This window comes from Leucopleurus acutus, assembly GCF_964270905.1.
Source record: "Leucopleurus acutus genome assembly, chromosome: 16".
Taxonomy (NCBI): Eukaryota; Metazoa; Chordata; class Mammalia; order Artiodactyla; family Delphinidae; genus Leucopleurus; species Leucopleurus acutus.
Genome location: NC_139158.1, coordinates 31,624,216 through 31,636,894, shown reverse-complemented (window position 1 = coordinate 31,636,894; position 12,679 = coordinate 31,624,216). Strand labels below are relative to the sequence as shown.

The following is a 12,679-nucleotide window of genomic DNA, read 5'->3' as shown; positions in this document are numbered from 1 at the left end:
GGGAGACATAATAATAATGTTACCAAACGCAAGTAGTTCGTGTTCCTGATGCACAGTGAGGCCGAACAAACCCAAACGCAGGAGTTTGGAGCAGAGAAAGGTTTATTGCAGGGACATGCAAGGAAACGGGTGGCTCGTGCCCCCAAACCTGCAAACGCCCCCAAGGGTTTTAGCATTTTTAAAGGCAAGGTAAGGGAGGGGCGTGGTTAGTTGTTGCAAATTTCTTGGTGCCAGAATCCTTTGTTCTTGCAGCTGTCCATGTAGGTCATATCACGATGTTCCTGTAAACCTCCAATAAGACAAATGTTATTCTCTGTTCTGCAATTTTTTTATCTCCATGTGAATGGAAAAGAGCCTTGAGAATGGGCTATCCTGTCTATTTCAGGCTATAGGCAACATTCTTAACTGGAAGCAAAAGCAATAGAATGCAAAGGTTCAAGTAAAAGAAACAGACCCAATATGGAGTCAGATTTGTTCTTCCCTATTACAATAATAGCAATAATAATAATAATAATGTCAGCTAACCCTTACTTAGCCCTTTCTGCAGGCCTGGCACTGTTCTAGTTGCTTTATCTAATCCAGTGAACCCAAGTGATACAAAGGAGTGGGTTATGGAATCCTGGAACCCACAATGGGGGTGTTCCCACAGCTGAAGTGTCTTTTATATGCCTTGCCTAGACCTGTCTTGAAAGTAAGAGGGTCTCGTATGGCAACACTATCTACTATGATAATCACTGTCCCAAATGACTATTTTTTTCTTTTGTTAAAAATAATCTGCACTTAAAAAAATAATTATTATTATTTATTTATTTGGTTGTGCCGGGTCTTAGTTGCAGCAGGTGGGCTCCTTAGTTGCGGCTCCAGGGCTCCTTAGTTGCACCCTGTGTGCTCCTTAGTTGCAGCATGCACGTGGGAGTTAGTTCCCTGCTCAGGGATGGAACCCGGGCCCCCTGCATTGGGAGCACGGAGTCCTATCCACTGCGCCACCAGGGAAGTCCCCCAAATGACTATTGAGCACTTGAAATGTGGCCAGTGTAACTGAGGAGCTGCATTTAAAACGCTTAAAATTAAATCGCCACATGGTGAGTAGTGGCTATCATTTTGGATGGCATAGCTCTAATCCACATAATCTATAAAATTATAAACCTACTGTCTCCTTCACATTTCTTCTGCCAAAATCCAGATGTCCAGTTACCTACTTAATATTTTTCTTTAAATAGAATCACCTTGTTAAAATCATCTTTAAAAGAGCTCTGGGTGCTACTGCTGCAGTGGGAAACTGCCATTTCTTACCAGGCAGAAAAGGTGGCTGTGAAAGTGAATATCGTGGGAAACGAGGCAAGCCTACTGGATTCTCGCCTGGAACTGCCCAAGTCTGAGCCTGAAGCTTGCTGTCTTGGTAAAAAGGGAAATGGACAAGCGTCAGCTATAAGGGCATTTGTTCCAGCAACAAATTGAGACTTCCTGCTGGGAGCGATCAGAGGGCTGAAGGAGCATTGGAGAGGAAATGGCTGTCTCTCTGTGTGATCAGATGTTACTCAATCCTTGATGTGCAACATCTGAAAACACTCTCCAATCCCACCCACCCCTGGAGGATGCATCCCACCCACCTCCAGAAGATGCAGCCCCCCCCCCCTTGGGAAACCGGTCCATGTGCAAGCTCATGAAGGGCAGCTGGGGCTGTTTCGCTCTGCATTTGCTCCCCAGGGCATGGTACACTTGCTGGCACATAGTAAGTGCTCAATAAACGCATGTTAAAGCCTTTCCACCCTGCCTTATCCTGGCTCTTTCACCTCCCTTGCCCCACCGGTCACCTTTGCAGTCATCGAAGGTAGGCGTGGGTTGGAAAGATGAAGCAGCTGTGCAGATCGGCAGAGACCAACGTCTTCTCCTGTCCAGATCTCCACCAAGGGACACTCATCACAGGCCCAGCAGCCCTTCTGCCAGGAAGGGTCTTGGTGAGCAGATAGTGGGGTGACTTTGAGTTAGTGCAGAATTGGGGATGGGCCCAATCGGCATCTTCCTTACCTACGATAATGTGTTAGGATATGATGTCCAGGGGCGAACAGGGAGATGCCCGCCCCCAACCCACCTAATGAGGCAGGAGGGATCATCATTGGTGATGCCTATGAAAATATTCCTGATCTGAAAAGTGGGGCTTTCGGGGGACATGGCTGCCCTTCTAGTGGGCTCTGAGCACCTTGCTGCTCTTCGCTGCGGGAATTGGAGGGTTAGCAACATCGGCTCTGGGCAAGTTACATCACCATTCTGTGTGCCTCAGTTTATCTGTAAAGTGGGAGTAATGATAGCACATTCCTTCATAGGCTGTTGCAAGGATGGAATTAACATGGGTAAAGTATTTATAACAGGGCCTGGCACACAGCAAGCACTCAACAAACATTTGCCGATTTATGATTGTTTTTGTTGCCAGGGTGGGGCGGGCCACGGAGAAGCCCCTCAGCCTTCTACAGACCCTGTCCTGGGCTCACTGTGTCGCTGACAAAGCTCCAGACCTGGAGCCCTTGTGAGCAGGGACCAGGGCACTGCAGCCCCGCTGGCTCTGACCTTTGTGTCCAGCCAGCTTTCCTTCACCGACACTCTTTACGAGCTGCTTTTTAGCCACACACTGTTGGGCAGAGGGGTTGTTTTCCAGGTCAGCTGACAGCGTGAAGTGTGAAAAGGTTAGAGTGTGGACGTGGGAGATGAGGTGTGTGTAATGGAAACGACGTGAGCTCCAGAGCGGGGCGGTGGTGTTCTGACCGCCATCTTCCCCCAATATGCATTCTGGAGTCATAATTCCTAAAGGGTAGACCAATCAGATGCTCTTCTTTCCAGAATATGCCTCGTGAATAGAGACCGTGATGAAGGAGAGTGCTTGGGGCGTAGGGTTACCCCATTTCTAAGGTAACGCCTTGAAGAAGGACGCTTTGCTTTTGTCCTAAATTTCCTGAGCTCTCTGGACCCTGTCCCTCTCAAGGTCTGGCTTTCCCAGCTTTTCCATCCTTTTGGTGTGAGAGTCCCCCGTACACTGTCGTATTTTTTAGTATACTTTAGCCATTGCTGGTTTCAGGGGCTTCCAACCAAGCCATCGGAACAGGCACAGGGCTGTGCAAGGTCAAAAGGTCTAGGAAAGCGTGCAGAATGGATCAGACATTAGACGAGTGAGTCCGTCACCAGAAGATCATCTTGGATTACCTGTTAGGGGCCTAAATCCAAGGGTCCTCATAAGAAGAGAAGACACAGACACAGAAGAGAAGAGCATGCAAAGATGGAGGCAGGGATTGAAGCAATGCGTCTACAAGGCAAGGAACGTCCAGGGTTGCCAACTGGAAGAGAAGCCTGTAACAGGTCTTTCCCAAGAGCCTCCAGAGGGAGCCTGGCCCTGCCAACACCTTGATATTGGACTTCTAGGCTCTGGAACTGTGAGACTACACAATTCTGTTGTTCTAAGCCACCCAGTTTGTGCTGGGTTCTTACAACAGCCCGAGGAAACTCCTACACTTGTCTCAAGGAAGGGGAAAGGCTGTAGTACAACTTATGCTCCACAGCTCTCCGTGGGAGAGGCTGAAGCTGGAACTCCACCTGAGCCCTCGCTCATGCTGGCCTTCTCGCCTTCCCGGTCCTACTTTCCTCACTCCCTTTCCAGTTTCTCCTGGAAACCCTTGAAAAATCACTTGGATGTGAAGTCCCATCTCTGGGTCTGCTTCTGGGAGAACCTGACCTGAGACAGGGGGTAGGGGGCAGGGCTAAGATTGGCATCGAGGCTGCCTGACTCCAGAAAGCTGGAAGCACATTTTAGAAGAGTCACTTTACTTTTCTGAACCACTTTTCAGAGTCAGACCCACCTGGGCCAGTCCCCTAGGAACTGAGTTACTGCAGGCAAGTGACTTCACATCTCTGAGCCTCAGTTTGCTGATCTGCAAAATGGGGCCAGTCTTGGTGTCTCCCTCTTAAGGCAGCCTGGAGAATTGGAGATGACGTGTGTGAGCGTGCTGCAGGCCCCCGACCCATGGGTGCTGTGTTCTGCACTGCTGGGTATGTCCAGACAGGTGTGAGTTCTCAGGCAAGGCAGCGTCATCCTGACTCGGTGCTCTTGAAGGAGAGCCGGGCCGATGCGGACCTTCCGTGAGCCCTCTGCCGCTCTGGATTGATTAGATTTGGTTCACCAGATGTTCCCAAGATAAAAGGAGCTGATGATGAGCCATATGATCAAGGTGCCTTTGTGAAACCTGAAGCCTCGCGGAGTATCGTCAGCTAAAAACGAGAAATTCTGAGTTGGAGAGAGAAAAAAAAAAAAAGATCACAAAGGCTGGGAGCAGAATGAAAGGGGCCATCTGCATTCTGACTCTCCAACAAGAGCCCCCATTCCTGTTCGGGGTGGGGTGCCTATGGGATGGGGGTGCATTGCAGGGGAGAAGGCATTGGACCAGCCTATCCTGGTTCACCCAGAAAGAAGCCAACGCTCAGAGAGGACACCTGAAGTCTCACAGGTGGGGGCCAGTCCCAGGTCTACTAGAGTCCAGAGCCCAGACTCTCAACCCATGTGTCCCTTAAGCTGCCCAGGGTCCCTCCTGGGCGCAATTCGGTGCTTTTCTCGCCCCCCCCCCCAGCCTATTCCCCATCTACCAAGTCCAGCATTTCAAACCACAATGTGTTCTAGGAAGTTCTTACTCAATACAGCCATGACCCCCAGAGGACTCTCAGGAACAAACAAGAAAGCATCTCTATGAGAGGAACCATGGGCATTGGTCAAGTCACCGCTTTCCTGAGTGTCGAGACCACGATTGCCCGCCTGGATGGTGGATTTCAAGGCACTCGGAGAAACAGGTAACTACAGCTCAGCTGGAGAGCTTCCTGGGGCTACAGATTGGGGGCGGGGCAGTTTGCAGGGGATATATTGGATATAAATCTCTGTACTTAACACTTAATGTTGCTATGAACCTAAAACTGCTCTAAAAAATAAAGTTTATTAACTTTTTCATGTTTTAAGAAAAGAAGGACGGAACAGGAGGGAAAGAAAAGAAAAGGGAAGGAAAGGATGTTGGGCACATGACTTAACCTGTCTGACCTCATCTATAAAATGGGAACAATACTTCACTCATAGCGTTGTTGTGGGAACTAAAAGCGATAAAACATATGAGATGCCTGGCACAGCCTCCATTCGTCCAGGAATTATTAAACAGGACATGGCTTCGCATTCTGGAGTTACTATCCCTTACTCAGCCAGCAAAGATCAATCCCTGCCCAAGCTTGAAGAAAAGAGACATTTTAAATAAAATTAAATAGAAATCAGAGGGGAGACCCAAAGAAGCTGTTGGGCAGAGACAGTTGAAAAGCAGCTTAAAAATAATTTTAAAAATAAATAAATCAATCAAAGTAGCTAATCCTTCCCTGGGGAGATGGTGCATTCGCCTCCCCTGTGCCTCCCGCCACACTGGTCCTGCTATTCAGAGGATGTACCCCGATATCTGGATCCTGGTGATTCCACTGCCACCCTACAATAAGTGCTCAGATGCAGCAATCGGACACCTTGCTAGGAGACAACCATAATCAGAAGAGGGAGGGAGCCTCACCAGGAAGAGAAGATGCCATTCAAAGTCTTCCACCAGCATCCTGGGTCCTGGGGTAATCTGGGAAGAAGGAAAACAGAGCAGGCTTGGGACACTTGGAAATATTCATTATTCTCCCGAAGCCAGACACAGGAAAGAACAGGGTGACTTCTTAAGCTCATCTCAAAAGAGAACATTTTGATCCTGGTCTAAGTGTTTCACCAAAACCTCTTCTGCCCACCATGCACAGCGAGTGGGTGGGGTGTCAAGGGCCAGTTTCTCTGAAGTTACACCTTCCCCATGACATCTGGGGCAGTAGCGCCTCCAGAGGCGCTCCGGAGGTCTCCAGCCTCTCATTCTTTCTGCAGAGTCCCCTATCACAGGTGCTCAGGAAAACAGTGAACCAGGCAGGCAAGGCCCCACTGTCATGCATCTTACATGCTAGTGCAAGAGACAGATGATAAACACGGAGAAATTAAATAACAGGTCGTTCTGGAGAGCGCCAGGCCTAGGAAGAAAATAAAACAGGTGTGTGATAGAGATCCTTGCACAGATGGTAGGGGGCAACACAGGATGGGGCGGTAGGGAGAAGGCCTATCTGAGCAGGGAGCATTTAGACTGTGAACTTCAGAAGGAGCTAATCGTGGGGGTGGAAACCGGGCTGGGCACTGGTCTTCGGAGCCCAGGGGACACCAAAGCCTTGAGGCACCAACCAGCTGAGACCACCTGTTAGCTTCCTAACTGGGTACCACAAACTAGGGGGCTTCAACAACAGCAATTTCTTCTCTCACAGTTCTGGACAGCAGAGGTCTAAGATCAAGATGTCAGAAGGGTTGATTCCTGCAAGAGACTCTGAGGGACGCTCTGTCCTCTGCCTCTCTCCCGGCTCCTGGTGTGGCCAGCAATCTTTGGTGTCCCCTGGCTTGTAGACTGGTCACTCCAATCTCTGCCTCTGTCTTCAATCACCTTCTTCTCTCTGCATCCTCTCCTCTTTTTATTTATTTTTTTAATATTTATTTAATTTGTTTATTTATTTATTTTGGTTGCATCGGGTCTTAGTTGCAGGCTCATGGGATCTTCGTTGAGGCATGTGGGATCTTCTCATTGTGGTGCGCAGGCTTTTGTTGTGGCACTCAGGCTTCTCTCTAGTTGTGGCGTGCGGGTTTTCTCTCTCTAGTTGTGGCACGCAGGCTCCAGAGTGCGTGGGCTCTGTAGTTTTGTGGCACACGGGCTCTCTAGCTGAGGCGCGTGAGCTCAGTAGTTGTGGCGCACGGGCTTAGTTGCCCCGCAGCATGTGGGAATCTTAGTTCCCCGACCAGGGATCAAACCTGTGCCCCCTGCGTTGGAAGGCGGATTCTTTACCACTGGACCACCAGGGAAGTCCTCTTTTTATAAGGACACTTGTCATTGGATTCAGGGTCCACCCTAAATCCAAGATGATTACGTCTACAGAGACCGTATTTCCAAAGAAGGTCACATTCGGAGGTTTCAGGTGGATATGAATTTTTGGAGGATGCTTTTCAGATCACTACAGATCCTTAATTGTGTGATTTTAACACAATTAAAAGGGTATCTGCAGTCCTGTGAGGGCCACAGCAGGCTGTGGGAGATATAAGAATTGGCTGGGTTATCCTTAAACAATTCATAAGAACAGCAGCCGAGATACTTCACCGCATCCCTTTTTTCCATGCATCCAGGCCCAACATCTAATAGGCAGCAGCAGAGGCTGCTCACCCACGGCCAACCAGAAAAGCCAAGAAATTAGCAGCCCTGACCAATGACTGCGGGATTTGGTGTATAAATGCCCCAGCACCCACACCCTTTGGGTGAGACAACTCAGAGGCATGTGTTTTACACTGGTTCCAAGAGTTCCCCAATAAGACTAAACTCCAGGAAACTGGAAGCTTCATACTCAGCTGGGGCTGGAATATAAAATTATGCAGCCACTTTGGAAAACAGTTTGACTGTTCTTTAAAAGATTAAACATAGTCACATAAAGACCCAGCAATTCCATTCCTAGGTAGGTAGCCAAGAGACATGAAAATGTATGTCCACACAAAATCTTTTTTTTTTTTTTTTTTTTAATGCGGTTCGCAGACCTCTCACCGCTGTGGCCTCTCCCGTTGCGGAGCACAGGCTCCGGACGTGCAGGCCCAGCGGCCATAGCTGACAGGCTCAGCCGCTAGGCGGCATGTGGGATCCTCCCGCACCAGGGTACGAACCCGTGTCCCCTGCATCGGCAGGCGGACTCTCAACCACTGCACCACCAGGGAAGCCCCACACAAAAGCTTTACATGAGTGTTCACAGCACCATTATTTATAACAGCCAAAAAGTAGAAACAACCCAAATGTCCATCCACTCATGAATGAATAAATAAATGTGGTCTCTCCGTACCATGGAATGTTATTTTGCCATTAAAAAGGAATGAAGTACTTATAATAACTACAAATGGAGTATAACCTTTAAAAATTGTGAATCACTATACCATACACTTATAGCTTATATAAAATTGTACATCAGCTATACTTCAATTAAAAAAATATTCTCAGCCAAAGACATATGTTTAATCATATTGGAGTTTACCAACTCATGTTTTAAAAAATTACACTGGCAACTTAGAATAAATTAATTTGACAATTGATAAGACATCTCAAAAAAAAAAAAAGGAATGAAGTACTAATACATGCTACAACACGGGTAAACCTTGAAAACATGCTCAGTTAAAGAAGCCAAGCACAAAAGAGTGCATTTTGTAGGATTCCATTTATATGAAATACCCCACAGAGGCAAATCCACAGACAGAAAGTGGTTTGGCATTTGCCATGGGAGAGGGCAATGGAGAGTGAAACAAAACAGGACACTATGGTCCTTCCCCCACCCCCATATCCTCCTGCCTTTTGTCTGTGGAAAAACCTTAGCCAAAGAACAAGTTTAATCAGAGAAGTGAGAGAATGTAGAAGCAAAGAAAAACAGTCAAACAGGACGAAACGATAATAGTTTAGTCAGTAAGCAAAGTCAAGGACATTTAGTTCCCTCTCAAGGGCTACAGATAATATTCTGAGCCATATCTTGTGAGCTGTCTTATAGATACTGAAACCCTCACCAGGTGGAAGAAGTTAACTACATGATGACCAGGCTGTAGCCATGACATAAGCTGCCACAATTCCGAGAATTGGCCTCAAGGAAATGGGAGCAAACCGACCCGGGGAACTGAAGGTTAACTGTATCTAAAACCATCAATATGGTGCTGGTCAAACAACCAATGACCAATTTCAAGATGACTGTCAGAGCTGACTGTGCTGTTTCTGCATGTAGCCCCCTCCCTCTGCCTATAAAAGCTCTTGCCCCCTGGTTGTCAGTGGGGGGGAGTTGGCCTTTGGACAGGACTCTGCACCTCCCCACAGTTGCCGGCCTCCAAAATAAAGCAAACTTTACTTTCCACCAACTTTGCCTCTTTATTGGCTTTTGAGTGGCGAACAGAGGGACCCCACTTTCAGTTACAGGAGGATGCTGATGGGCACAGTGTTTGTTTTGGGGTGATGAACATATTCTGGAATTAGACAGTGGTGATAGCTGTACAATGTTGTGAATATACGAAATCCACCAATTTGTACACTTTAAAACAGTGAATTTGACAGTATGTAGATTGTATCTTAGTTCATTCAGGCTGCTATAACCGCATGCTCCAGCCTGGGCAGCTTATAAACAACAGAAATTTATTTCTCACAGTTCTGGAGGCTGCAAGTCTGAGATCAGGGTGGCAGTGTGGTCGGGTCAGTGTGGCCTGTGTGACTGTCTTGTACCTCAACTGTCTTTTTCCCAAACATCCATTGATGATTCTTATCTGGATCAGTCAGCATTAAGGTGACTTTAAAGAGTGATTTTCTATTTCTACTCATCCTTCCTTCTATAGTTTCCCACTGCATTTTTCCATCCACCACCCTTTTAAAAAGTCTTTTAGTTTCATTATGAACTCATGGAGTTTTTCACTGAAATAAAATTCACCATTCTAAAGTGAACAATTCAGTGGCATTTGGTACATTTACAGTGTTGTACCACCACGCCCTCTATCTAGTTTCAAGCCATTTTCATCACTCCCAAAGGAGACCCCGCACCCATTAAGCGGTCGCTCCCCATTTTTCCCTCTCCCCAGGCCCTGGCAACCACTAGTCTGCTTATGGTCTCTATAGATTTGCCTTTTCTGATGTTTCATTATACGTGGAATCAAGCAGTACGCGTGTGGCCTTCTGTGTCTGGCACATTTCACTGAGTATCCTATTTTCAATGTCCATCCACGTTGTAACATGTATCAGTACTTCCTTCCATGTTAAGGCTAATTTCCCCCTGTATGGATAGACCACATTTTATTTATCCACTTTCCAGTTGACGGACATTTAGGTTGTTTCTTTTTGCTACTATGAATAGTGATTTATGAACATTCGTGTGCAAGCGCTGGCCTGAATGTTTGTGTCACCCCAAGAGGGCCTTCACCACAACCTGACCACGCTGGTACCCTGAACTCAGACTTCCAGCCTCCAGAATTGTAAGCATTTCTGTTGTTTATAAACCGCCTACTCTATGGTATGCTGTTACAGCAGTTTCAATGGACTAAGACTTGTTTTGAGTGCCTGTTTACATAGTTTGCTTTTATTCAATGTGTCGTGTTTTATTCTTGCCAATAAATATTCATTTAAAGGCTCATATTGTCCCACATTTGACCAGTGTAAGCCCCTGTGCACTTTCATTTTTAAATAAATTTCTAACCATAGAAGTGATGTATGTTGCAGCCCTTTAAAAATTAAAACAAAGTCCTCTCAAACCTACCTTCATCCCAGCCCCTATCCTGAGAAGGCATCTTTCCAGATTTTTTCTGTGTATTTATATAATATGCACATATCCTGAGAAAACATACAGTTTTTGAGTGTTTTCTGTTACTTAACTAATATTATACAGTATGTATGGCATCGTAACTGGCTTTTAAAATTTCTTTATTTTAATTTTACTGGAGTACAGTTGATTTACAATGTTGTGTTCGTTTCAGGTGTACAGCCAAGTGATTCAGTTATACATATATATTCATTCTTTTTTAGATTCTTTTCTCATATAGGTTATCACAGAATATTGAGTAGAGTTCCCTGTGCTATACAGTAGGTCCTTGTTGGTTATCTGTCCTACATATAGCTGTGTGTGTGTGTTCATCCCAAGCTCCTGATTTATGTAACTGGCTTTTTAAATTATTTATTTATTTTTTTAATTTTACTTTTTTGTTTTATTTTTATTACAGAGTACAAAATACAGGGCATGCTACACAATACACTGCATAACCTTCTAGCAGCGGTAGATGAGCATAACTCAGTTATTTTTCATCAATCAGGAAAATGCTTTTTTTTTTTTTTTTTGCTGTACGCGGGCTTCTTACTGCTGTGGCCTCTCCCGTTGCGGAACACAGGCTCCTGACGCTCAGGCTCAGCGACCATGGCTCACGGGCCCAGCCGCTCGGCGGCATGCGGGATCCTCCCGGACCGGGGCACGAACTCGGGTCCCCTGCATCGGCAGGCGGACTCCCAACCACTGCGCCACCAGGGAAGTCCCAGGAAAATGCTTTCTTAATCAATGTTCTCCAAACCCTTTGGCAATAGTAACAATCAACTCCAGAGATGCGCCTATCTCTTTCCACCAAGTTCCACAGATACGAATAATGAGCAACCCTTTTTTCCTTGCCCCCCGTTAGTGAACCTGTGGATGCGTGCAGTGGCCATTCCCGGGATGAACAAGCACGCGGCCATGACGGCAACCCCGGGGAGAATCTCGAACCACATCGTGACACCATTACCAAGGCCAAACACTTCCTTCCAGGCCCCTTAAAGGTGACCTGGCTTAACTGGCTTTTTTTTTTTTTTTTTTTTTTTTTGTGGTACGCGGGCCTCTCACTGTTGTGGCCTCTCCCGTTGCGGAGCACAGGCTCCAGACGCGCAGGCTCAGCGGCCATGGCTCACGGGACCAGCCGCTCCGTGGCATGTGGGATCTTCCCAGACCGGGGCACGAACCCGTGTCCCGTGCATCGGCAGGCGGACTCTCAACCACTGCGCCACCAGGGAAGCCCTAACTGGCTTTTTAAGAATCTAACAATATATGACTTGGTAAAATTAGTGAAATTGGTGCGTTCTTTAAGATGAAGAGATACGCTCAGATCAGCTCAAGAAGCACAGGAAAGTCGTGCCTGGAACTTTCCACATTCTATTTCACTCATTCTCACAACAATGCTTCAAAGTAGGTATTATTATCAGTACTCGAGAAATTAGAAAATTAAGTTCAAAGAAGTAAAGTAACTTGCCCGAGTACCTAGCATGTGAAAAGCTCTCCACAATCACGCATCAAATGAGTGACTATGATTACTGAGTGGCCGAGCTGGGATTTGAACCCAGCTCCATCACACGCGACGGTCAGCTTGGTTTTTCTCTACGCAGTACCAGGAACCAGAGAGGCAATCACTGTGCATTTGTAGCAGCTGCTGTTAGAGGCTGGTGAGATGCGGGGGTGGGGAGGTGTAGAATTATAATCACCTGCTCTCAGCAGATCCAGGGGAAGAGCTTTCTCTCCAGGAGGACAAAATCTTCCAGGGCCGATTGGGAAAACGCATCAAGCATTTAGTAAACGCATGACCTTTGGAAACGGGGCTGCTCTGAATACCCGGGCTAATAATGATCACCTGATAGCAATTTCCTGCAAGCTGGTTTCTTATCACACATCTGGCAGGCCATCCGCTTTCCTCTGTTGCATACATGATTTTTCATTAGCCCAGGCAGTGGGGGTGATGTACACTCCGGCATATGGGAGTTAGCCAGTAACCCTTGCATCGCCAAGCCTCGGGGGAGACTCTCAAAGGAAAAGACGTGCCTGGGATGCTAGAAACGGCTTTTCACTCTAAGGCCCCATCCAACGCTGGGGCATATCAGAGACCTGGGTCTGCATCCCAGCTCTGCCACTCAGCAGCTGGCATTTTGAGCAAAGCATCTCACCTGTCTGAGCCTCAGGGGTGGTTGTGTATGTAACTGAGACTCAGGAACGCGGGGGGGCCTCTCCCCCTAATCTGCAAAGTTCTGCGAAGAAGGGCAGCTTTCCTTCCCCC

The 12,679-nt window shown here is 47.1% G+C and overlaps 1 pseudogene across 1 annotated transcript; it reads right to left on the bottom strand.

Annotated features, from left to right (window-relative positions):
- Window positions 1–11,156: 11,156 nt before the first annotated feature.
- Window positions 11,157–11,369, bottom strand: LOC309972628 (NADH dehydrogenase [ubiquinone] 1 alpha subcomplex subunit 1-like; annotated as a pseudogene). Its single transcript has one exon. The product of its transcript is annotated as an NADH dehydrogenase [ubiquinone] 1 alpha subcomplex subunit 1-like (transcript).
- Window positions 11,370–12,679: the final 1,310 nt, after the last annotated feature.